This window comes from Ptiloglossa arizonensis, unplaced genomic scaffold (genome assembly GCF_051014685.1).
Source record: "Ptiloglossa arizonensis isolate GNS036 unplaced genomic scaffold, iyPtiAriz1_principal scaffold0023, whole genome shotgun sequence".
In the NCBI taxonomy this organism is placed as follows: Eukaryota; Metazoa; Arthropoda; class Insecta; order Hymenoptera; family Colletidae; genus Ptiloglossa; species Ptiloglossa arizonensis.
The window spans coordinates 2,527,548-2,550,794 of NW_027478393.1; positions in this window are offsets into that span (position 1 = coordinate 2,527,548).

The following is a 23,247-nucleotide window of genomic DNA, read 5'->3' on the forward strand; positions in this document are numbered from 1 at the left end:
GCGTTTGTGGGCTGGACGACTCGGTCACCCGGGAGGAGGTGGCCAGGGCGCTGGCCCAGGCCGGTGGCTGCTCTGAGGGGGACATCCGGACCGGGGAGGTCCGGCGGTCCTCCTCCGGCCTGGGAGCGGTGTGGGCACGGTGCCCTCTTCCGGCTGCCCGGAAGTTAGAAGCAGTCGGGAGGATCGTGGTGGGGTGGGTGTCGGCGAGGATCGAGGTCCTCGCCCAACGCCCACTCCAGTGCTACCGCTGCCTGGAGACGGGCCATGTCAGGCAGCGGTGCACCTCCGCGGTGGACCGCAGCGGTGCTTGTTACCGCTGCGGTGCCGAAGGCCACCGCGCGAGCCACTGCGCGGCGGCCCCCAAGTGCCCGCTGTGTGCGGACATGGGGAGACCCGCCGCGCACCGAATGGGGGGGAAGCAGTGTACCCCCCCATCCCGACGAGGGCAGAGGAGGGGGGCGCCGGGGCCGCTCCCGGCGCCGGTGAGAGCGGCCCCAGCTGCGAGCGCCGCGGCGCCCGCGGACCTGGCCGCGACCGACGCGACGGCCGCAAGGAAGAGGTCGGAGGCGGCGACGGCGTTGGTGTCCGCGATGGAGGTGGACATCGGCCCCGCCGCCGTCCTCACGGAGGTGCCACCAGGAGGCGGTGAGGAGGCCATCAAATAATGGCTCCCCGCCTCCTCCTGCAGGCCAACCTCAACCACTGCCGTGCAGCGCAGGACCTGATGTGTCAGACGCTGGCGGAGTGGGGGGGTGGTCTGGCAGTCGCCGCCGAGCCGTACCGCGTCCCCGACCATCCGCATTGGATGGGGGATGCGGGCGGCTTGGTGGCGGCTGTGTGGCAGGGCGGTGACGGGTCCCCTCCGTTCTCCTTACTGGAGAACGGGGCGGGATTCGTCGCCGTCCAGTGGGGGGGAGTCGCCGTGGTGGGGTGCTACGTTTCGCCCAACTGCGGCCTTGCTGCCTTCGAGCAGTACCTGGCCGGGGTGGGGGCGTGCCTCACAAGGATTGCGCCCCGGCCGGTGCTGGTCCTGGGGGACTTCAATGCCTGGTCTGTGGCATGGGGGTCCCCCAGGACCAATCGGAGGGGCGAGGCTCTGGGCGACTGGGCGGCGGGCTTCGACCTCCGGTTGATTAACCGGGGGTCGGAGCTGACGTGCGTGCGGCGCGGGGGAGGGTCCATAGTGGATTTGACGTTTGGATCCCCCGGCGCCGCGCGTATGGTGTCCGGGTGGGACGTGGTGGTGGGGGAGGAGACATTATCGGACCACCGGTATATCCGCGTGGTCTTGACCTCCCCCGAGGCCGCCGCGGCCCCGCACCGACGCCTCCGCCCGGGAGCGGGTAGCGCCCCACCACCACCACGCAGATGGGCGCTTCGGCGCCTTGACAAGGACGTCCTGGTGGCAGCCGCTCTGGCCGAAACCTGGCCTCGACGGGAGACCAGGCTGCCCGACCTGGAGGGGGCCGTGGCTCGGCTCGGGAGCGCCATCGCGCGCATTTGCGACGCGGCGATGCCCCGGGCCGGGCCGCGGTCTCCTCGTCGGGCGGTGTACTGGTGGTCGGGCGAAATCGGGGAATTGCGGAAAGCATGCGTCCGGGCCCGACGCCAGTACACCCGCGCGCGTCGTCGGGCCGGACGGAACGGCGACGACGGCGCGCGGGCTAGGGCGGCGGAACTGTACGAGTCCTATCGCGCGGGAAAGAGGGCTCTGCAGGTCGCCATCAAACGGGCCAAGGCCCAGAGCTGGAAGGAGCTCCTCGAGACCCTCGAGCGGGATCCATGGGGGCGCCCATACCGGATAGTTCTGAATAAACTCCGGCCATGGGCGCCCCCGATCACCGAGGGTCTCGACCCCCAGCTCTTGAGGGACGTGGTCGACACGCTCTTCCCGATCGTGGGGGAGAGCGGGCCACGTCCCTCTGCGGACCCGACCACCTGGTCCGCGGAGCTGGGGGTCTCGGCTGGGGAGCTAGCCGCGGCCATCCGAAGACTCGGGGCGAAGGATACTGCCCCGGGTCCTTCGGGAGTGCCCGGCCGAGTCTTGGTCTTGGCCGCGGACGTCCTGGGTGACGGCCTCCGGGAGCTATTCGACCGCTGCCTGGAGGCCGGGCGATTCCCCTCCGCATGGAAGGTGGCCCGAATGGTCCTCCTCCGGAAAGAGGGTAGGCCCGCGGACTCTCCGTCCGCGTACCGGCCGATTTGCCTGCTCGACGATGTGGGCAAGCTCCTGGAAAGAGTCGTGGCGGCCCGCATCGTCGGGCACCTGTCGCGGGGTGGGCCCGGGCTGGCGGAGTGCCAGTTCGGGTTCCGGGAGGGCCGGTCGACGATCGACGCGATTCGACGCGTCCGGTCCCTCTCGGCCTCGGCGGTCTCCCGGGGTGGGGTGGCATTGGCGGTGTCCTTGGACATCGCCAATGCGTTTAACACCCTACCCTGGGAGGCGATTAGGCGGGGGCTTGAGGAACATCGAGTCCCCGCCTACCTTAGGGCAGTCGTCGAGGACTACCTCCGCGACAGGTGGATCGAGTATCCGGGCCGGTGCGGGACGGAGAGGAGAGCGGTGTACTCCGGGGTTCCGCAGGGGTCGGTGTTAGGACCCCTGCTGTGGAACCTCGGGTACGACACCGTCCTGCGGGCCGAAGACCTCCCCGACGGCGTCAGTCTGACGTGCTACGCGGACGACACCTTGTTGTTGGCCGTCGGGGGGGACTGGAGGGGGGCTGTTCGGGCCGCCGAGGACGGTGCCCGGCGCGTCGTCTCCCGGATCAGGGGGATCGGTTTGGAGGTGGCTCTCCACAAAACCGAGGTACTCGGGATGTATAGACCCCGGGGAGAGCCGCCTCCCCCCCTGATCCGGGTGGGTGAGACAGACGTCGAGGTGAGGTCTCAGATGAAATATCTGGGACTTCGCCTCGACAGCCACTGGCGCTTCGAGGGTCATTTCCGGGCCCTGGCCCCGCGGTTGGAGGGGATAGTTGGCGCTTTGGGCCGTATCCTCCCCAACCTGCGGGGCCCGAGTGACCGGGTTCGCCGCCTCTACGCGGGAATGGTCCACTCGGTGGCCCTATACGGGGCCCCCGTTTGGGCGGGCGACCTGGCCGCCTCCCGGCGCAGCAAGGTATTGCTGCGCCGGGTTCAAAGGCGGCTTGCATTGCGGATCGCCCGGGGGTACCGGACCGTTTCGTATGAGGCGGCGAGCGTCCTGTCAGGGCTACCCCCGGCGGACTTGATCGCGGGCGCGCATGCGGCTTTCTACGAGGGCCGCATGCGCGCCCGCGAGGATGGGGTGGTCCTGGCGGGATGCGAGGTGGAGGCCCTCAGGCGCCAGGCCCGGGAGTCCATGCTGCAGCTTTGGCAGCAGCGGCTGGCCGAGCCGTTGTTCGGCCAGAGGACTGTCCGGGCTATCCGGCCGGTCCTGTTTGAGTGGCTGGGTAGGCGCTTCGGCTCACTCACCTACCGGTTGGTGCAGGTGCTGTCCGGGCACGGATGCTTCGGACAGTACCTGTGCCGGATCGGTGTGGAGGAGGCGGCGCGCTGCTGGCACTGTCCAGCGGACGAGGACACGGCGCAACACACCCTCGAGGTGTGTCCGGCCTGGGGGGTGGAGCGCCGTGTCCTCACGGCCGTGATTGGGGCGGACCTATCGCTGCCGGGCGTGGTACAGGCCATGCTCGGCAGCGAGACGAAGTGGCGGGCCGTGTCCTCCTTCTGCGAGGAGGTAATCTCGCAGAAGGAGGCCGCGAGCCGCATTCGCGAGAGCGGGCGTCCGCGAGCGAGGCCCCGTCCGAGGCCGGGGGCGGGTGGGCCTCCGGAAGGGCCGGGGAGGCCACCCTGAGAGCGGCGGGCGGGGGTGCGTAGCCCTTGAGGCTCGTGCCACCGCCCGTCGTGTGAAGGGTGGGAAGAGTAAGGGACGGCGACGCTCTCGAGGGCGGAGAGGCCAGAGCCGCCCTCGGGAGCGTACGGCCGGGTGCGGCCGCGCCGACGGCACGGTCCCAGGGCCGTGCCTCCGGCGCGGCTATGGGGGCCGTGGGCGGTCGCGAGTGTGGGACTCGCGGCCGCCCTCGGGCGGCCCCCGGGAGTGGGACGTCGGAGCAGTGTGGCCCTGCTCCGACGTCGGGCGCCAGAGCGCCGAGGAGAAAACAGGGAAGGGAGGGTGAAGTACCCCCTCCCTTCCCTGGAACGGGAGGACACGGGCGCGAGAGCCCTGCACGGGGGAGCACCTGATGTTATGATGTCTTCGGTCCCAGGTGCTCCCCCTGCATAGTGCGAGGATGGCCACCGTGGTGGGTTTTAGTGGGTAGGTCCCGCGCCCGATGGGTTTCCTCCGGGCGCGGGGAATCCCACACTCCCCCCGCCCCTCCCCAGGCGGCGGGGGGGTCTTTCGAAGATTTCCCCCACGTTAAAAAAAAAAAAAAAAAAAAAAAAAAAGTCCCAGCGGCGTGTTGTTTCCCGGTCACATCGGTCCGGAACGAAAATTTCGAGCTATCCACACGTTAGGCACACCACCGTGTAGCTGGCATGCTAAAACACGCTGCTGTGTGCTCAAAGTGTACGGTCGTCGTGTCCGTTCTCGAGATAATAGAGAAGAACTGTTCGATACGTGCCGAAAGTTTCAAAGTCCCAGCGGCGTGATGCTTCCCGGTCACATCGGTCCGGAACGAAAATTTCGAGCTATCCACACGTTAGGCACACCACCGTGTAGCTGGCATGCTAAAACACGCTGCTGTGTGCTCAAAGTGTACGGTCGTCGTGTCCGTTCTCGAGATAATAGAGAAGAACTGTTCGATACGTGCCGAAAGTTTCAAAGTCCCAGCGGCGTGTTGTTTCCCGGTCACATCGGTCCGGAACGAAAATTTCGAGCTATCCACACGTTAGGCACACCACCGTGTAGCTGGCATGCTAAAACACGCTGCTGTGTGCTCAAAGTGTACGGTCGTCGTGTCCGTTCTCGAGATAATAGAGAAGAACTGTTCGATACGTGCCGAAAGTTTCAAAGTCCCAGCGGCGTGTTGCTTCCCGGTCACATCGGTCCAGAACGAAAATTTCGAGCTATCCACACGTTAGGCACACCACCGTGTAGCTGGCATGCTAAAACACGCTGCTGTGTGCTCAAAGTGTACGGTCGTCGTGTCCGTTCTCGAGATAATAGAGAAGAACTGTTCGATACGTGCCGAAAGTTTCAAAGTCCCAGCGGCGTGTTGTTTCCCGGTCACATCGGTCCGGAACGAAAATTTCGAGCTATCCACACGTTAGGCACACCACCGTGTAGCTGGCATGCTAAAACACGCTGCTGTGTGCTCAAAGTGTACGGTCGTCGTGTCCGTTCTCGAGATAATAGAGAAGAACTGTTCGATACGTGCCGAAAGTTTCAAAGTCCCAGCGGCGTGATGCTTCCCGGTCACATCGGTCCGGAACGAAAATCTCGAGCTATCCACACGTTAGGCACACCACCGTGTAGCTGGCATGCTAAAACACGCTGCTGTGTGCTCAAAGTGTACGGTCGTCGTGTCCGTTCTCGAGATAATAGAGAAGAACTGTTCGATACGTGCCGAAAGTTTCAAAGTCCCAGCGGCGTGTTGCTTCCCGGTCACATCGGTCCGGAACGAAAATTTCGAGCTATCCACACGTTAGGCACACCACCGTGTAGCTGGCATGCTAAAACACGCTGCTGTGTGCTCAAAGTGTACGGTCGTCGTGTCCGTTCTCGAGATAATAGAGAAGAACTGTTCGATACGTGCCGAAAGTTTCAAAGTCCCAGCGGCGTGATGCTTCCCGGTCACATCGGTCCGGAACGAAAATCTCGAGCTATCCACACGTTAGGCACACCACCGTGTAGCTGGCATGCTAAAACACGCTGCTGTGTGCTCAAAGTGTACGGTCGTCGTGTCCGTTCTCGAGATAATAGAGAAGAACTGTTCGATACGTGCCGAAAGTTTCAAAGTCCCAGCGGCGTGTTGCTTCCCGGTCACATCGGTCCGGAACGAAAATTTCGAGCTATCCACACGTTAGGCACACCACCGTGTAGCTGGCATGCTAAAACACGCTGCTGTGTGCTCAAAGTGTACGGTCGTCGTGTCCGTTCTCGAGATAATAGAGAAGAACTGTTCGATACGTGCCGAAAGTTACAAAGTCCCAGCGGCGTGTTGTTTCCCGGTCACATCGGTCCGGAACGAAAATTTCGAGCTATCCACACGTTAGGCACACCACCGTGTAGCTGGCATGCTAAAACACGCTGCTGTGTGCTCAAAGTGTACGGTCGTCGTGTCCGTTCTCGAGATAATAGAGAAGAACTGTTCGATACGTGCCGAAAGTTTCAAAGTCCCAGCGGCGTGTTGCTTCCCGGTCACATCGGTCCGGAACGAAAATTTCGAGCTATCCACACGTTAGGCACACCACCGTGTAGCTGGCATGCTAAAACACGCTGCTGTGTGCTCAAAGTGTACGGTCGTCGTGTCCGTTCTCGAGATAATAGAGAAGAACTGTTCGATACGTGCCGAAAGTTTCAAAGTCCCAGCGGCGATGCTGTCCGGTCGTCGCGGTTAATTCGCACGTGTCGCGATGTCGGGCGGCACGGCGGGCGTCCGTGGCACCGGCGCCGAGTGCAGGAAGTTCGCGCCGAACATATTCAACAAGAGCAAGTGCAGCAGCTGCTTCAAGCAGAAGGAGGAGCACAGCGCGGAGGCTCTGGAATGCAACAGGGCCACGAGGAAGATTTCAAAATGCGGATACCTGTTCGTCGCCCCCGGCTGGGACTTCTCGAATCCCCTGAATCGGACCAACAGGTGGCAGAGAAGATGGTTCGATCTGTACGACGACGGGGAGCTAACGTACTCGGTGGACGAACACACAAGGGTTAGAAGGAAGATAATGTGTTCTGGGATTGGAGGTGTTTGTAGAAGAGAAGAAGAGAAGAAGGGAATCGTAGGTGGATTTTGTTCGATGTGAGTCTAAGTTTCGAGGGGATCCCTCAGGGGCTGTAGCTTGTTGCTACAGTACGGGACTGGCAAACCCGAGGTGCCCGATGCCAAACCACACCGTAAGACTCCTGTTGGTCGTCGCAACGACCCACTCCCAATTCCTCTTTTGGCTTTGAGAGTGGTACGTGACGGCAGGAGGGACGGGGGCCTTGGCTTTACCGCCCGGGCCGCGAGGATGGTAACTCTATAAATTGCCCTCCAATCCTAAGCTACGGTGCGCGGTGATGGGATGCGTGGTTGGGGGGGAGGCCCCAATCCCAAGCGGCCAACTCCGGGGTACCTGCCGACCCCCCGGAGTATTTAGGCCTGCCCGGGTATGGCGGCTCTGCCCGGGTCGACTTACTTTCCGACCTACGCGTGGGAAAAAAAATGAGTAATATGCCAAAAAAGAAAAAAGGGGGAGGGGGGTCGGAGCGAGTGGCGCGAAGTGTGGCGACGGAGGGGGCACTCGTGCCCCACCGGGCGCCGTTCGAGGAGGGGGACGAGACGGCGTCGGTCTCGTCCCTGGCGTCCGCGACCAGCGCCGCGGGCGTAAAGAGGCGCAGGACGGTGGAGGGGCGGAGGACGGAGGAAGCTCCGTCCACGTCCGCTGCTCCACCGTTGCTCACGGTGAGCGACGGGGAGGAGGACCTCAGGGACGAGGATACGGCCCATGTATCGGCCCGTATTGCCTCGTCCCTGAGGTCTATTGAGAAGGTGGCCACCACCTCGCGGGGGCTGACTACAGCCTCCGCGAGGTCGGTTGGCCAGGCCGCGACGGAGGCGCGGAGGGCTCTCCAGGAGCTGGAACGACGTGTCCCAGCTGCCTTGGAGAGCACGAACGCCCAGCTAAGGCAGCGTGTGGAGGCGCTGCAAGACGAGCTGGCGTGCTCGCGGAGGGAGACGGACGCCCTTAGGAGGCGCCCGCATCCGGGGCCGACGGGCGACTGCACGTGTGGGAGGGGGAAGGCGGGAGCTCCCCCCACACCAGCGACGTCCATGAGGAGCATCGAGCTCCTCATGGACGCCAAGATGGCGGCCATGATGGCCGTCATCCGCGGCGAAATCCGGGCGGCGCTTCGCCCCAAGGGCGGAGCGCCGGCGGGACCGAGGACCGGGCCCGGGAAACAACCGGGGGGCGGGGAACCGCAGGGGGGGACCATCGCGGTTCCGGGCCCTGCGGCAAAGACGAAGGGCAGGGGTGCCGTGGTGGGGGCGACGGCGGGGGCACAAATGCCTCCGCCGCCGCCCCCATCCGGTCCCTTGTGGACCGAAGTGCTGGGCCGAAGGGCGGGAAGGACGGCGAGGAGGGCGGCCCGGGTGCCGCCGCCTCCCCCGCCGGTTGCCCCGAAGAGGGACGGAAAGGCGGGGAGGGCGAAGCCCCGTCTGGGACGCCCCCCTTCAACGGCAGCAGTTATGCTGACCGTCCCGGAGGGGGGGGGCGTCTCCTACGGGGAGGTGATGGCAGCGGCCAAGGAAAATATATCCTTGGCCGCACTCGCCATCGAGTCGGTCCGCCCGAGATGGGCGGTGACGGGGGCGCTCATGCTGCGCGTGAGCGGCCCCGACAACGCAGCCAGGGCGGACCGACTGGCCGAAAAGCTGGGCGAGGCCTTGGCACCCCGGGGTGTCAGGGTCGCCCGGCCCACAAAGAGCGCGGAGCTGCGCGTTTGTGGGCTGGACGACTCGGTCACCCGGGAGGAGGTGGCCAGGGCGCTGGCCCAGGCCGGTGGCTGCTCTGAGGGGGACATCCGGACCGGGGAGGTCCGGCGGTCCTCCTCCGGCCTGGGAGCGGTGTGGGCACGGTGCCCTCTTCCGGCTGCCCGGAAGTTAGAAGCAGTCGGGAGGATCGTGGTGGGGTGGGTGTCGGCGAGGATCGAGGTCCTCGCCCAACGCCCACTCCAGTGCTACCGCTGCCTGGAGACGGGCCATGTCAGGCAGCGGTGCACCTCCGCGGTGGACCGCAGCGGTGCTTGTTACCGCTGCGGTGCCGAAGGCCACCGCGCGAGCCACTGCGCGGCGGCCCCCAAGTGCCCGCTGTGTGCGGACATGGGGAGACCCGCCGCGCACCGAATGGGGGGGAAGCAGTGTACCCCCCCATCCCGACGAGGGCAGAGGAGGGGGGCGCCGGGGCCGCTCCCGGCGCCGGTGAGAGCGGCCCCAGCTGCGAGCGCCGCGGCGCCCGCGGACCTGGCCGCGACCGACGCGACGGCCGCAAGGAAGAGGTCGGAGGCGGCGACGGCGTTGGTGTCCGCGATGGAGGTGGACATCGGCCCCGCCGCCGTCCTCACGGAGGTGCCACCAGGAGGCGGTGAGGAGGCCATCAAATAATGGCTCCCCGCCTCCTCCTGCAGGCCAACCTCAACCACTGCCGTGCAGCGCAGGACCTGATGTGTCAGACGCTGGCGGAGTGGGGGGGTGGTCTGGCAGTCGCCGCCGAGCCGTACCGCGTCCCCGACCATCCGCATTGGATGGGGGATGCGGGCGGCTTGGTGGCGGCTGTGTGGCAGGGCGGTGACGGGTCCCCTCCGTTCTCCTTACTGGAGAACGGGGCGGGATTCGTCGCCGTCCAGTGGGGGGGAGTCGCCGTGGTGGGGTGCTACGTTTCGCCCAACTGCGGCCTTGCTGCCTTCGAGCAGTACCTGGCCGGGGTGGGGGCGTGCCTCACAAGGATTGCGCCCCGGCCGGTGCTGGTCCTGGGGGACTTCAATGCCTGGTCTGTGGCATGGGGGTCCCCCAGGACCAATCGGAGGGGCGAGGCTCTGGGCGACTGGGCGGCGGGCTTCGACCTCCGGTTGATTAACCGGGGGTCGGAGCTGACGTGCGTGCGGCGCGGGGGAGGGTCCATAGTGGATTTGACGTTTGGATCCCCCGGCGCCGCGCGTATGGTGTCCGGGTGGGACGTGGTGGTGGGGGAGGAGACATTATCGGACCACCGGTATATCCGCGTGGTCTTGACCTCCCCCGAGGCCGCCGCGGCCCCGCACCGACGCCTCCGCCCGGGAGCGGGTAGCGCCCCACCACCACCACGCAGATGGGCGCTTCGGCGCCTTGACAAGGACGTCCTGGTGGCAGCCGCTCTGGCCGAAACCTGGCCTCGACGGGAGACCAGGCTGCCCGACCTGGAGGGGGCCGTGGCTCGGCTCGGGAGCGCCATCGCGCGCATTTGCGACGCGGCGATGCCCCGGGCCGGGCCGCGGTCTCCTCGTCGGGCGGTGTACTGGTGGTCGGGCGAAATCGGGGAATTGCGGAAAGCATGCGTCCGGGCCCGACGCCAGTACACCCGCGCGCGTCGTCGGGCCGGACGGAACGGCGACGACGGCGCGCGGGCTAGGGCGGCGGAACTGTACGAGTCCTATCGCGCGGGAAAGAGGGCTCTGCAGGTCGCCATCAAACGGGCCAAGGCCCAGAGCTGGAAGGAGCTCCTCGAGACCCTCGAGCGGGATCCATGGGGGCGCCCATACCGGATAGTTCTGAATAAACTCCGGCCATGGGCGCCCCCGATCACCGAGGGTCTCGACCCCCAGCTCTTGAGGGACGTGGTCGACACGCTCTTCCCGATCGTGGGGGAGAGCGGGCCACGTCCCTCTGCGGACCCGACCACCTGGTCCGCGGAGCTGGGGGTCTCGGCTGGGGAGCTAGCCGCGGCCATCCGAAGACTCGGGGCGAAGGATACTGCCCCGGGTCCTTCGGGAGTGCCCGGCCGAGTCTTGGTCTTGGCCGCGGACGTCCTGGGTGACGGCCTCCGGGAGCTATTCGACCGCTGCCTGGAGGCCGGGCGATTCCCCTCCGCATGGAAGGTGGCCCGAATGGTCCTCCTCCGGAAAGAGGGTAGGCCCGCGGACTCTCCGTCCGCGTACCGGCCGATTTGCCTGCTCGACGATGTGGGCAAGCTCCTGGAAAGAGTCGTGGCGGCCCGCATCGTCGGGCACCTGTCGCGGGGTGGGCCCGGGCTGGCGGAGTGCCAGTTCGGGTTCCGGGAGGGCCGGTCGACGATCGACGCGATTCGACGCGTCCGGTCCCTCTCGGCCTCGGCGGTCTCCCGGGGTGGGGTGGCATTGGCGGTGTCCTTGGACATCGCCAATGCGTTTAACACCCTACCCTGGGAGGCGATTAGGCGGGGGCTTGAGGAACATCGAGTCCCCGCCTACCTTAGGGCAGTCGTCGAGGACTACCTCCGCGACAGGTGGATCGAGTATCCGGGCCGGTGCGGGACGGAGAGGAGAGCGGTGTACTCCGGGGTTCCGCAGGGGTCGGTGTTAGGACCCCTGCTGTGGAACCTCGGGTACGACACCGTCCTGCGGGCCGAAGACCTCCCCGACGGCGTCAGTCTGACGTGCTACGCGGACGACACCTTGTTGTTGGCCGTCGGGGGGGACTGGAGGGGGGCTGTTCGGGCCGCCGAGGACGGTGCCCGGCGCGTCGTCTCCCGGATCAGGGGGATCGGTTTGGAGGTGGCTCTCCACAAAACCGAGGTACTCGGGATGTATAGACCCCGGGGAGAGCCGCCTCCCCCCCTGATCCGGGTGGGTGAGACAGACGTCGAGGTGAGGTCTCAGATGAAATATCTGGGACTTCGCCTCGACAGCCACTGGCGCTTCGAGGGTCATTTCCGGGCCCTGGCCCCGCGGTTGGAGGGGATAGTTGGCGCTTTGGGCCGTATCCTCCCCAACCTGCGGGGCCCGAGTGACCGGGTTCGCCGCCTCTACGCGGGAATGGTCCACTCGGTGGCCCTATACGGGGCCCCCGTTTGGGCGGGCGACCTGGCCGCCTCCCGGCGCAGCAAGGTATTGCTGCGCCGGGTTCAAAGGCGGCTTGCATTGCGGATCGCCCGGGGGTACCGGACCGTTTCGTATGAGGCGGCGAGCGTCCTGTCAGGGCTACCCCCGGCGGACTTGATCGCGGGCGCGCATGCGGCTTTCTACGAGGGCCGCATGCGCGCCCGCGAGGATGGGGTGGTCCTGGCGGGATGCGAGGTGGAGGCCCTCAGGCGCCAGGCCCGGGAGTCCATGCTGCAGCTTTGGCAGCAGCGGCTGGCCGAGCCGTTGTTCGGCCAGAGGACTGTCCGGGCTATCCGGCCGGTCCTGTTTGAGTGGCTGGGTAGGCGCTTCGGCTCACTCACCTACCGGTTGGTGCAGGTGCTGTCCGGGCACGGATGCTTCGGACAGTACCTGTGCCGGATCGGTGTGGAGGAGGCGGCGCGCTGCTGGCACTGTCCAGCGGACGAGGACACGGCGCAACACACCCTCGAGGTGTGTCCGGCCTGGGGGGTGGAGCGCCGTGTCCTCACGGCCGTGATTGGGGCGGACCTATCGCTGCCGGGCGTGGTACAGGCCATGCTCGGCAGCGAGACGAAGTGGCGGGCCGTGTCCTCCTTCTGCGAGGAGGTAATCTCGCAGAAGGAGGCCGCGAGCCGCATTCGCGAGAGCGGGCGTCCGCGAGCGAGGCCCCGTCCGAGGCCGGGGGCGGGTGGGCCTCCGGAAGGGCCGGGGAGGCCACCCTGAGAGCGGCGGGCGGGGGTGCGTAGCCCTTGAGGCTCGTGCCACCGCCCGTCGTGTGAAGGGTGGGAAGAGTAAGGGACGGCGACGCTCTCGAGGGCGGAGAGGCCAGAGCCGCCCTCGGGAGCGTACGGCCGGGTGCGGCCGCGCCGACGGCACGGTCCCAGGGCCGTGCCTCCGGCGCGGCTATGGGGGCCGTGGGCGGTCGCGAGTGTGGGACTCGCGGCCGCCCTCGGGCGGCCCCCGGGAGTGGGACGTCGGAGCAGTGTGGCCCTGCTCCGACGTCGGGCGCCAGAGCGCCGAGGAGAAAACAGGGAAGGGAGGGTGAAGTACCCCCTCCCTTCCCTGGAACGGGAGGACACGGGCGCGAGAGCCCTGCACGGGGGAGCACCTGATGTTATGATGTCTTCGGTCCCAGGTGCTCCCCCTGCATAGTGCGAGGATGGCCACCGTGGTGGGTTTTAGTGGGTAGGTCCCGCGCCCGATGGGTTTCCTCCGGGCGCGGGGAATCCCACACTCCCCCCGCCCCTCCCCAGGCGGCGGGGGGGTCTTTCGAAGATTTCCCCCACGTTAAAAAAAAAAAAAAAAAAAAAAAAAAAAAAAGTCCCAGCGGCGTGTTGTTTCCCGGTCACATCGGTCCGGAACGAAAATTTCGAGCTATCCACACGTTAGGCACACCACCGTGTAGCTGGCATGCTAAAACACGCTGCTGTGTGCTCAAAGTGTACGGTCGTCGTGTCCGTTCTCGAGATAATAGAGAAGAACTGTTCGATACGTGCCGAAAGTTTCAAAGTCCCAGCGGCGTGATGCTTCCCGGTCACATCGGTCCGGAACGAAAATCTCGAGCTATCCACACGTTAGGCACACCACCGTGTAGCTGGTATGCTAAAACACGCTGCTGTGTGCTCAAAGTGTACGGTCGTCGTGTCCGTTCTCGAGATAATAGAGAAGAACTGTTCGATACGTGCCGAAAGTTTCAAAGTCCCAGCGGCGTGTTGCTTCCCGGTCACATCGGTCCGGAACGAAAATTTCGAGCTATCCACACGTTAGGCACACCACCGTGTAGCTGGCATGCTAAAACACGCTGCTGTGTGCTCAAAGTGTACGGTCGTCGTGTCCGTTCTCGAGATAATAGAGAAGAACTGTTCGATACGTGCCGAAAGTTTCAAAGTCCCAGCGGCGTGTTGCTTCCCGGTCACATCGGTCCGGAACGAAAATTTCGAGCTATCCACACGTTAGGCACACCACCGTGTAGCTGGCATGCTAAAACACGCTGCTGTGTGCTCAAAGTGTACGGTCGTCGTGTCCGTTCTCGAGATAATAGAGAAGAACTGTTCGATACGTGCCGAAAGTTTCAAAGTCCCAGCGGCGTGATGCTTCCCGGTCACATCGGTCCGGAACGAAAATTTCGAGCTATCCACACGTTAGGCACACCACCGTGTAGCTGGCATGCTAAAACACGCTGCTGTGTGCTCAAAGTGTACGGTCGTCGTGTCCGTTCTCGAGATAATAGAGAAGAACTGTTCGATACGTGCCGAAAGTTTCAAAGTCCCAGCGGCGTGTTGTTTCCCGGTCACATCGGTCCGGAACGAAAATTTCGAGCTATCCACACGTTAGGCACACCACCGTGTAGCTGGCATGCTAAAACACGCTGCTGTGTGCTCAAAGTGTACGGTCGTCGTGTCCGTTCTCGAGATAATAGAGAAGAACTGTTCGATACGTGCCGAAAGTTTCAAAGTCCCAGCGGCGTGTTGCTTCCCGGTCACATCGGTCCAGAACGAAAATTTCGAGCTATCCACACGTTAGGCACACCACCGTGTAGCTGGCATGCTAAAACACGCTGCTGTGTGCTCAAAGTGTACGGTCGTCGTGTCCGTTCTCGAGATAATAGAGAAGAACTGTTCGATACGTGCCGAAAGTTTCAAAGTCCCAGCGGCGTGTTGTTTCCCGGTCACATCGGTCCGGAACGAAAATTTCGAGCTATCCACACGTTAGGCACACCACCGTGTAGCTGGCATGCTAAAACACGCTGCTGTGTGCTCAAAGTGTACGGTCGTCGTGTCCGTTCTCGAGATAATAGAGAAGAACTGTTCGATACGTGCCGAAAGTTTCAAAGTCCCAGCGGCGTGATGCTTCCCGGTCACATCGGTCCGGAACGAAAATCTCGAGCTATCCACACGTTAGGCACACCACCGTGTAGCTGGCATGCTAAAACACGCTGCTGTGTGCTCAAAGTGTACGGTCGTCGTGTCCGTTCTCGAGATAATAGAGAAGAACTGTTCGATACGTGCCGAAAGTTTCAAAGTCCCAGCGGCGTGTTGCTTCCCGGTCACATCGGTCCGGAACGAAAATTTCGAGCTATCCACACGTTAGGCACACCACCGTGTAGCTGGCATGCTAAAACACGCTGCTGTGTGCTCAAAGTGTACGGTCGTCGTGTCCGTTCTCGAGATAATAGAGAAGAACTGTTCGATACGTGCCGAAAGTTACAAAGTCCCAGCGGCGTGTTGTTTCCCGGTCACATCGGTCCGGAACGAAAATTTCGAGCTATCCACACGTTAGGCACACCATCGTGTAGCTGGCATGCTAAAACACGCTGCTGTGTGCTCAAAGTGTACGGTCGTCGTGTCCGTTCTCGAGATAATAGAGAAGAACTGTTCGATACGTGCCGAAAGTTTCAAAGTCCCAGCGGCGTGTTGCTTCCCGGTCACATCGGTCCGGAACGAAAATTTCGAGCTATCCACACGTTAGGCACACCACCGTGTAGCTGGCATGCTAAAACACGCTGCTGTGTGCTCAAAGTGTACGGTCGTCGTGTCCGTTCTCGAGATAATAGAGAAGAACTGTTCGATACGTGCCGAAAGTTTCAAAGTCCCAGCGGCGTGTTGTTTCCCGGTCACATCGGTCCGGAACGAAAATTTCGAGCTATCCACACGTTAGGCACACCACCGTGTAGCTGGCATGCTAAAACACGCTGCTGTGTGCTCAAAGTGTACGGTCGTCGTGTCCGTTCTCGAGATAATAGAGAAGAACTGTTCGATACGTGCCGAAAGTTTCAAAGTCCCAGCGGCGTGATGCTTCCCGGTCACATCGGTCCGGAACGAAAATCTCGAGCTATCCACACGTTAGGCACACCACCGTGTAGCTGGCATGCTAAAACACGCTGCTGTGTGCTCAAAGTGTACGGTCGTCGTGTCCGTTCTCGAGATAATAGAGAAGAACTGTTCGATACGTGCCGAAAGTTTCAAAGTCCCAGCGGCGTGTTGCTTCCCGGTCACATCGGTCCGGAACGAAAATTTCGAGCTATCCACACGTTAGGCACACCACCGTGTAGCTGGCATGCTAAAACACGCTGCTGTGTGCTCAAAGTGTACGGTCGTCGTGTCCGTTCTCGAGATAATAGAGAAGAACTGTTCGATACGTGCCGAAAGTTTCAAAGTCCCAGCGGCGTGTTGCTTCCCGGTCACATCGGTCCGGAACGAAAATTTCGAGCTATCCACACGTTAGGCACACCACCGTGTAGCTGGCATGCTAAAACACGCTGCTGTGTGCTCAAAGTGTACGGTCGTCGTGTCCGTTCTCGAGATAATAGAGAAGAACTGTTCGATACGTGCCGAAAGTTTCAAAGTCCCAGCGGCGTGTTGCTTCCCGGTCACATCGGTCCGGAACGAAAATTTCGAGCTATCCACACGTTAGGCACACCACCGTGTAGCTGGCATGCTAAAACACGCTGCTGTGTGCTCAAAGTGTACGGTCGTCGTGTCCGTTCTCGAGATAATAGAGAAGAACTGTTCGATACGTGCCGAAAGTTTCAAAGTCCCAGCGGCGTGTTGCTTCCCGGTCACATCGGTCCGGAACGAAAATTTCGAGCTATCCACACGTTAGGCACACCACCGTGTAGCTGGCATGCTAAAACACGCTGCTGTGTGCTCAAAGTGTACGGTCGTCGTGTCCGTTCTCGAGATAATAGAGAAGAACTGTTCGATACGTGCCGAAAGTTTCAAAGTCCCAGCGGCGTGATGCTTCCCGGTCACATCGGTCCGGAACGAAAATCTCGAGCTATCCACACGTTAGGCACACCACCGTGTAGCTGGCATGCTAAAACACGCTGCTGTGTGCTCAAAGTGTACGGTCGTCGTGTCCGTTCTCGAGATAATAGAGAAGAACTGTTCGATACGTGCCGAAAGTTTCAAAGTCCCAGCGGCGTGTTGCTTCCCGGTCACATCGGTCCGGAACGAAAATTTCGAGCTATCCACACGTTAGGCACACCACCGTGTAGCTGGCATGCTAAAACACGCTGCTGTGTGCTCAAAGTGTACGGTCGTCGTGTCCGTTCTCGAGATAATAGAGAAGAACTGTTCGATACGTGCCGAAAGTTTCAAAGTCCCAGCGGCGTGTTGCTTCCCGGTCACATCGGTCCGGAACGAAAATTTCGAGCTATCCACACGTTAGGCACACCACCGTGTAGCTGGCATGCTAAAACACGCTGCTGTGTGCTCAAAGTGTACGGTCGTCGTGTCCGTTCTCGAGATAATAGAGAAGAACTGTTCGATACGTGCCGAAAGTTTCAAAGTCCCAGCGGCGTGTTGCTTCCCGGTCACATCGGTCCGGAACGAAAATTTCGAGCTATCCACACGTTAGGCACACCACCGTGTAGCTGGCATGCTAAAACACGCTGCTGTGTGCTCAAAGTGTACGGTCGTCGTGTCCGTTCTCGAGATAATAGAGAAGAACTGTTCGATACGTGCCGAAAGTTTCAAAGTCCCAGCGGCGTGATGCTTCCCGGTCACATCGGTCCGGAACGAAAATCTCGAGCTATCCACACGTTAGGCACACCACCGTGTAGCTGGCATGCTAAAACACGCTGCTGTGTGCTCAAAGTGTACGGTCGTCGTGTCCGTTCTCGAGATAATAGAGAAGAACTGTTCGATACGTGCCGAAAGTTTCAAAGTCCCAGCGGCGTAGGCGCAGGACGGTGGAGGGGCGGAGGACGGAGGAAGCTCCGTCCACGTCCGCTGCTCCACCGTTGCTCACGGTGAGCGACGGGGAGGAGGACCTCAGGGACGAGGATACGGCCCATGTATCGGCCCGTATTGCCTCGTCCCTGAGGTCTATTGAGAAGGTGGCCACCACCTCGCGGGGGCTGACTACAGCCTCCGCGAGGTCGGTTGGCCAGGCCGCGACGGAGGCGCGGAGGGCTCTCCAGGAGCTGGAACGACGTGTCCCAGCTGCCTTGGAGAGCACGAACGCCCAGCTAAGGCAGCGTGTGGAGGCGCTGCAAGACGAGCTGGCGTGCTCGCGGAGGGAGACGGACGCCCTTAGGAGGCGCCCGCATCCGGGGCCGACGGGCGACTGCACGTGTGGGAGGGGGAAGGCGGGAGCTCCCCCCACACCAGCGACGTCCATGAGGAGCATCGAGCTCCTCATGGACGCCAAGATGGCGGCCATGATGGCCGTCATCCGCGGCGAAATCCGGGCGGCGCTTCGCCCCAAGGGCGGAGCGCCGGCGGGACCGAGGACCGGGCCCGGGAAACAACCGGGGGGCGGGGAACCGCAGGGGGGGACCATCGCGGTTCCGGGCCCTGCGGCAAAGACGAAGGGCAGGGGTGCCGTGGTGGGGGCGACGGCGGGGGCACAAATGCCTCCGCCGCCGCCCCCATCCGGTCCCTTGTGGACCGAAGTGCTGGGCCGAAGGGCGGGAAGGACGGCGAGGAGGGCGGCCCGGGTGCCGCCGCCTCCCCCGCCGGTTGCCCCGAAGAGGGACGGAAAGGCGGGGAGGGCGAAGCCCCGTCTGGGACGCCCCCCTTCAACGGCAGCAGTTATGCTGACCGTCCCGGAGGGGGGGGGCGTCTCCTACGGGGAGGTGATGGCAGCGGCCAAGGAAAATATATCCTTGGCCGCACTCGCCATCGAGTCGGTCCGCCCGAGATGGGCGGTGACGGGGGCGCTCATGCTGCGCGTGAGCGGCCCCGACAACGCAGCCAGGGCGGACCGACTGGCCGAAAAGCTGGGCGAGGCCTTGGCACCCCGGGGTGTCAGGGTCGCCCGGCCCACAAAGAGCGCGGAGCTGCGCGTTTGTGGGCTGGACGACTCGGTCACCCGGGAGGAGGTGGCCAGGGCGCTGGCCCAGGCCGGTGGCTGCTCTGAGGGGGACATCCGGACCGGGGAGGTCCGGCGGTCCTCCTCCGGCCTGGGAGCGGTGTGGGCACGGTGCCCTCTTCCGGCTGCCCGGAAGTTAGAAGCAGTCGGGAGGATCGTGGTGGGGTGGGTGTCGGCGAGGATCGAGGTCCTCGCCCAACGCCCACTCCAGTGCTACCGCTGCCTGGAGACGGGCCATGTCAGGCAGCGGTGCACCTCCGCGGTGGACCGCAGCGGTGCTTGTTACCGCTGCGGTGCCGAAGGCCACCGCGCGAGCCACTGCGCGGCGGCCCCCAAGTGCCCGCTGTGTGCGGACATGGGGAGACCCGCCGCGCACCGAATGGGGGGGAAGCAGTGTACCCCCCCATCCCGACGAGGGCAGAGGAGGGGGGCGCCGGGGCCGCTCCCGGCGCCGGTGAGAGCGGCCCCAGCTGCGAGCGCCGCGGCGCCCGCGGACCTGGCCGCGACCGACGCGACGGCCGCAAGGAAGAGGTCGGAGGCGGCGACGGCGTTGGTGTCCGCGATGGAGGTGGACATCGGCCCCGCCGCCGTCCTCACGGAGGTGCCACCAGGAGGCGGTGAGGAGGCCATCAAATAATGGCTCCCCGCCTCCTCCTGCAGGCCAACCTCAACCACTGCCGTGCAGCGCAGGACCTGATGTGTCAGACGCTGGCGGAGTGGGGGGGTGGTCTGGCAGTCGCCGCCGAGCCGTACCGCGTCCCCGACCATCCGCATTGGATGGGGGATGCGGGCGGCTTGGTGGCGGCTGTGTGGCAGGGCGGTGACGGGTCCCCTCCGTTCTCCTTACTGGAGAACGGGGCGGGATTCGTCGCCGTCCAGTGGGGGGGAGTCGCCGTGGTGGGGTGCTACGTTTCGCCCAACTGCGGCCTTGCTGCCTTCGAGCAGTACCTGGCCGGGGTGGGGGCGTGCCTCACAAGGATTGCGCCCCGGCCGGTGCTGGTCCTGGGGGACTTCAATGCCTGGTCTGTGGCATGGGGGTCCCCCAGGACCAATCGGAGGGGCGAGGCTCTGGGCGACTGGGCGGCGGGCTTCGACCTCCGGTTGATTAACCGGGGGTCGGAGCTGACGTGCGTGCGGCGCGGGGGAGGGTCCATAGTGGATTTGACGTTTGGATCCCCCGGCGCCGCGCGTATGGTGTCCGGGTGGGACGTGGTGGTGGGGGAGGAGACATTATCGGACCACCGGTATATCCGCGTGGTCTTGACCTCCCCCGAGGCCGCCGCGGCCCCGCACCGACGCCTCCGCCCGGGAGCGGGTAGCGCCCCACCACCACCACGCAGATGGGCGCTTCGGCGCCTTGACAAGGACGTCCTGGTGGCAGCCGCTCTGGCCGAAACCTGGCCTCGACGGGAGACCAGGCTGCCCGACCTGGAGGGGGCCGTGGCTCGGCTCGGGAGCGCCATCGCGCGCATTTGCGACGCGGCGATGCCCCGGGCCGGGCCGCGGTCTCCTCGTCGGGCGGTGTACTGGTGGTCGGGCGAAATCGGGGAATTGCGGAAAGCATGCGTCCGGGCCCGACGCCAGTACACCCGCGCGCGTCGTCGGGCCGGACGGAACGGCGACGACGGCGCGCGGGCTAGGGCGGCGGAACTGTACGAGTCCTATCGCGCGGGAAAGAGGGCTCTGCAGGTCGCCATCAAACGGGCCAAGGCCCAGAGCTGGAAGGAGCTCCTCGAGACCCTCGAGCGGGATCCATGGGGGCGCCCATACCGGATAGTTCTGAATAAACTCCGGCCATGGGCGCCCCCGATCACCGAGGGTCTCGACCCCCAGCTCTTGAGGGACGTGGTCGACACGCTCTTCCCGATCGTGGGGGAGAGCGGGCCACGTCCCTCTGCGGACCCGACCACCTGGTCCGCGGAGCTGGGGGTCTCGGCTGGGGAGCTAGCCGCGGCCATCCGAAGACTCGGGGCGAAGGATACTGCCCCGGGTCCTTCGGGAGTGCCCGGCCGAGTCTTGGTCTTGGCCGCGGACGTCCTGGGTGACGGCCTCCGGGAGCTATTCGACCGCTGCCTGGAGGCCGGGCGATTCCCCTCCGCATGGAAGGTGGCCCGAATGGTCCTCCTCCGGAAAGAGGGTAGGCCCGCGGACTCTCCGTCCGCGTACCGGCCGATTTGCCTGCTCGACGATGTGGGCAAGCTCCTGGAAAGAGTCGTGGCGGCCCGCATCGTCGGGCACCTGTCGCGGGGTGGGCCCGGGCTGGCGGAGTGCCAGTTCGGGTTCCGGGAGGGCCGGTCGACGATCGACGCGATTCGACGCGTCCGGTCCCTCTCGGCCTCGGCGGTCTCCCGGGGTGGGGTGGCATTGGCGGTGTCCTTGGACATCGCCAATGCGTTTAACACCCTACCCTGGGAGGCGATTAGGCGGGGGCTTGAGGAACATCGAGTCCCCGCCTACCTTAGGGCAGTCGTCGAGGACTACCTCCGCGACAGGTGGATCGAGTATCCGGGCCGGTGCGGGACGGAGAGGAGAGCGGTGTACTCCGGGGTTCCGCAGGGGTCGGTGTTAGGACCCCTGCTGTGGAACCTCGGGTACGACACCGTCCTGCGGGCCGAAGACCTCCCCGACGGCGTCAGTCTGACGTGCTACGCGGACGACACCTTGTTGTTGGCCGTCGGGGGGGACTGGAGGGGGGCTGTTCGGGCCGCCGAGGACGGTGCCCGGCGCGTCGTCTCCCGGATCAGGGGGATCGGTTTGGAGGTGGCTCTCCACAAAACCGAGGTACTCGGGATGTATAGACCCCGGGGAGAGCCGCCTCCCCCCCTGATCCGGGTGGGTGAGACAGACGTCGAGGTGAGGTCTCAGATGAAATATCTGGGACTTCGCCTCGACAGCCACTGGCGCTTCGAGGGTCATTTCCGGGCCCTGGCCCCGCGGTTGGAGGGGATAGTTGGCGCTTTGGGCCGTATCCTCCCCAACCTGCGGGGCCCGAGTGACCGGGTTCGCCGCCTCTACGCGGGAATGGTCCACTCGGTGGCCCTATACGGGGCCCCCGTTTGGGCGGGCGACCTGGCCGCCTCCCGGCGCAGCAAGGTATTGCTGCGCCGGGTTCAAAGGCGGCTTGCATTGCGGATCGCCCGGGGGTACCGGACCGTTTCGTATGAGGCGGCGAGCGTCCTGTCAGGGCTACCCCCGGCGGACTTGATCGCGGGCGCGCATGCGGCTTTCTACGAGGGCCGCATGCGCGCCCGCGAGGATGGGGTGGTCCTGGCGGGATGCGAGGTGGAGGCCCTCAGGCGCCAGGCCCGGGAGTCCATGCTGCAGCTTTGGCAGCAGCGGCTGGCCGAGCCGTTGTTCGGCCAGAGGACTGTCCGGGCTATCCGGCCGGTCCTGTTTGAGTGGCTGGGTAGGCGCTTCGGCTCACTCACCTACCGGTTGGTGCAGGTGCTGTCCGGGCACGGATGCTTCGGACGGTACCTGTGCCGGATCGGTGTGGAGGAGGCGGCGCGCTGCTGGCACTGTCCAGCGGACGAGGACACGGCGCAACACACCCTCGAGGTGTGTCCGGCCTGGGGGGTGGAGCGCCGTGTCCTCACGGCCGTGATTGGGGCGGACCTATCGCTGCCGGGCGTGGTACAGGCCATGCTCGGCAGCGAGACGAAGTGGCGGGCCGTGTCCTCCTTCTGCGAGGAGGTAATCTCGCAGAAGGAGGCCGCGAGCCGCATTCGCGAGAGCGGGCGTCCGCGAGCGAGGCCCCGTCCGAGGCCGGGGGCGGGTGGGCCTCCGGAAGGGCCGGGGAGGCCACCCTGAGAGCGGCGGGCGGGGGTGCGTAGCCCTTGAGGCTCGTGCCACCGCCCGTCGTGTGAAGGGTGGGAAGAGTAAGGGACGGCGACGCTCTCGAGGGCGGAGAGGCCAGAGCCGCCCTCGGGAGCGTACGGCCGGGTGCGGCCGCGCCGACGGCACGGTCCCAGGGCCGTGCCTCCGGCGCGGCTATGGGGGCCGTGGGCGGTCGCGAGTGTGGGACTCGCGGCCGCCCTCGGGCGGCCCCCGGGAGTGGGACGTCGGAGCAGTGTGGCCCTGCTCCGACGTCGGGCGCCAGAGCGCCGAGGAGAAAACAGGGAAGGGAGGGTGAAGTACCCCCTCCCTTCCCTGGAACGGGAGGACACGGGCGCGAGAGCCCTGCACGGGGGAGCACCTGATGTTATGATGTCTTCGGTCCCAGGTGCTCCCCCTGCATAGTGCGAGGATGGCCACCGTGGTGGGTTTTAGTGGGTAGGTCCCGCGCCCGATGGGTTTCCTCCGGGCGCGGGGAATCCCACACTCCCCCCGCCCCTCCCCAGGCGGCGGGGGGGTCTTTCGAAGATTTCCCCCACGTTAAAAAAAAAAAAAAAAAAAAAAAAAGTCCCAGCGGCGTGTTGCTTCCCGGTCACATCGGTCCGGAACGAAAATTTCGAGCTATCCACACGTTAGGCACACCACCGTGTAGCTGGCATGCTAAAACACGCTGCTGTGTGCTCAAAGTGTACGGTCGTCGTGTCCGTTCTCGAGATAATAGAGAAGAACTGTTCGATACGTGCCGAAAGTTTCAAAGTCCCAGCGGCGTGTTGTTTCCCGGTCACATCGGTCCGGAACGAAAATTTCGAGCTATCCACACGTTAGGCACACCACCGTGTAGCTGGCATGCTAAAACA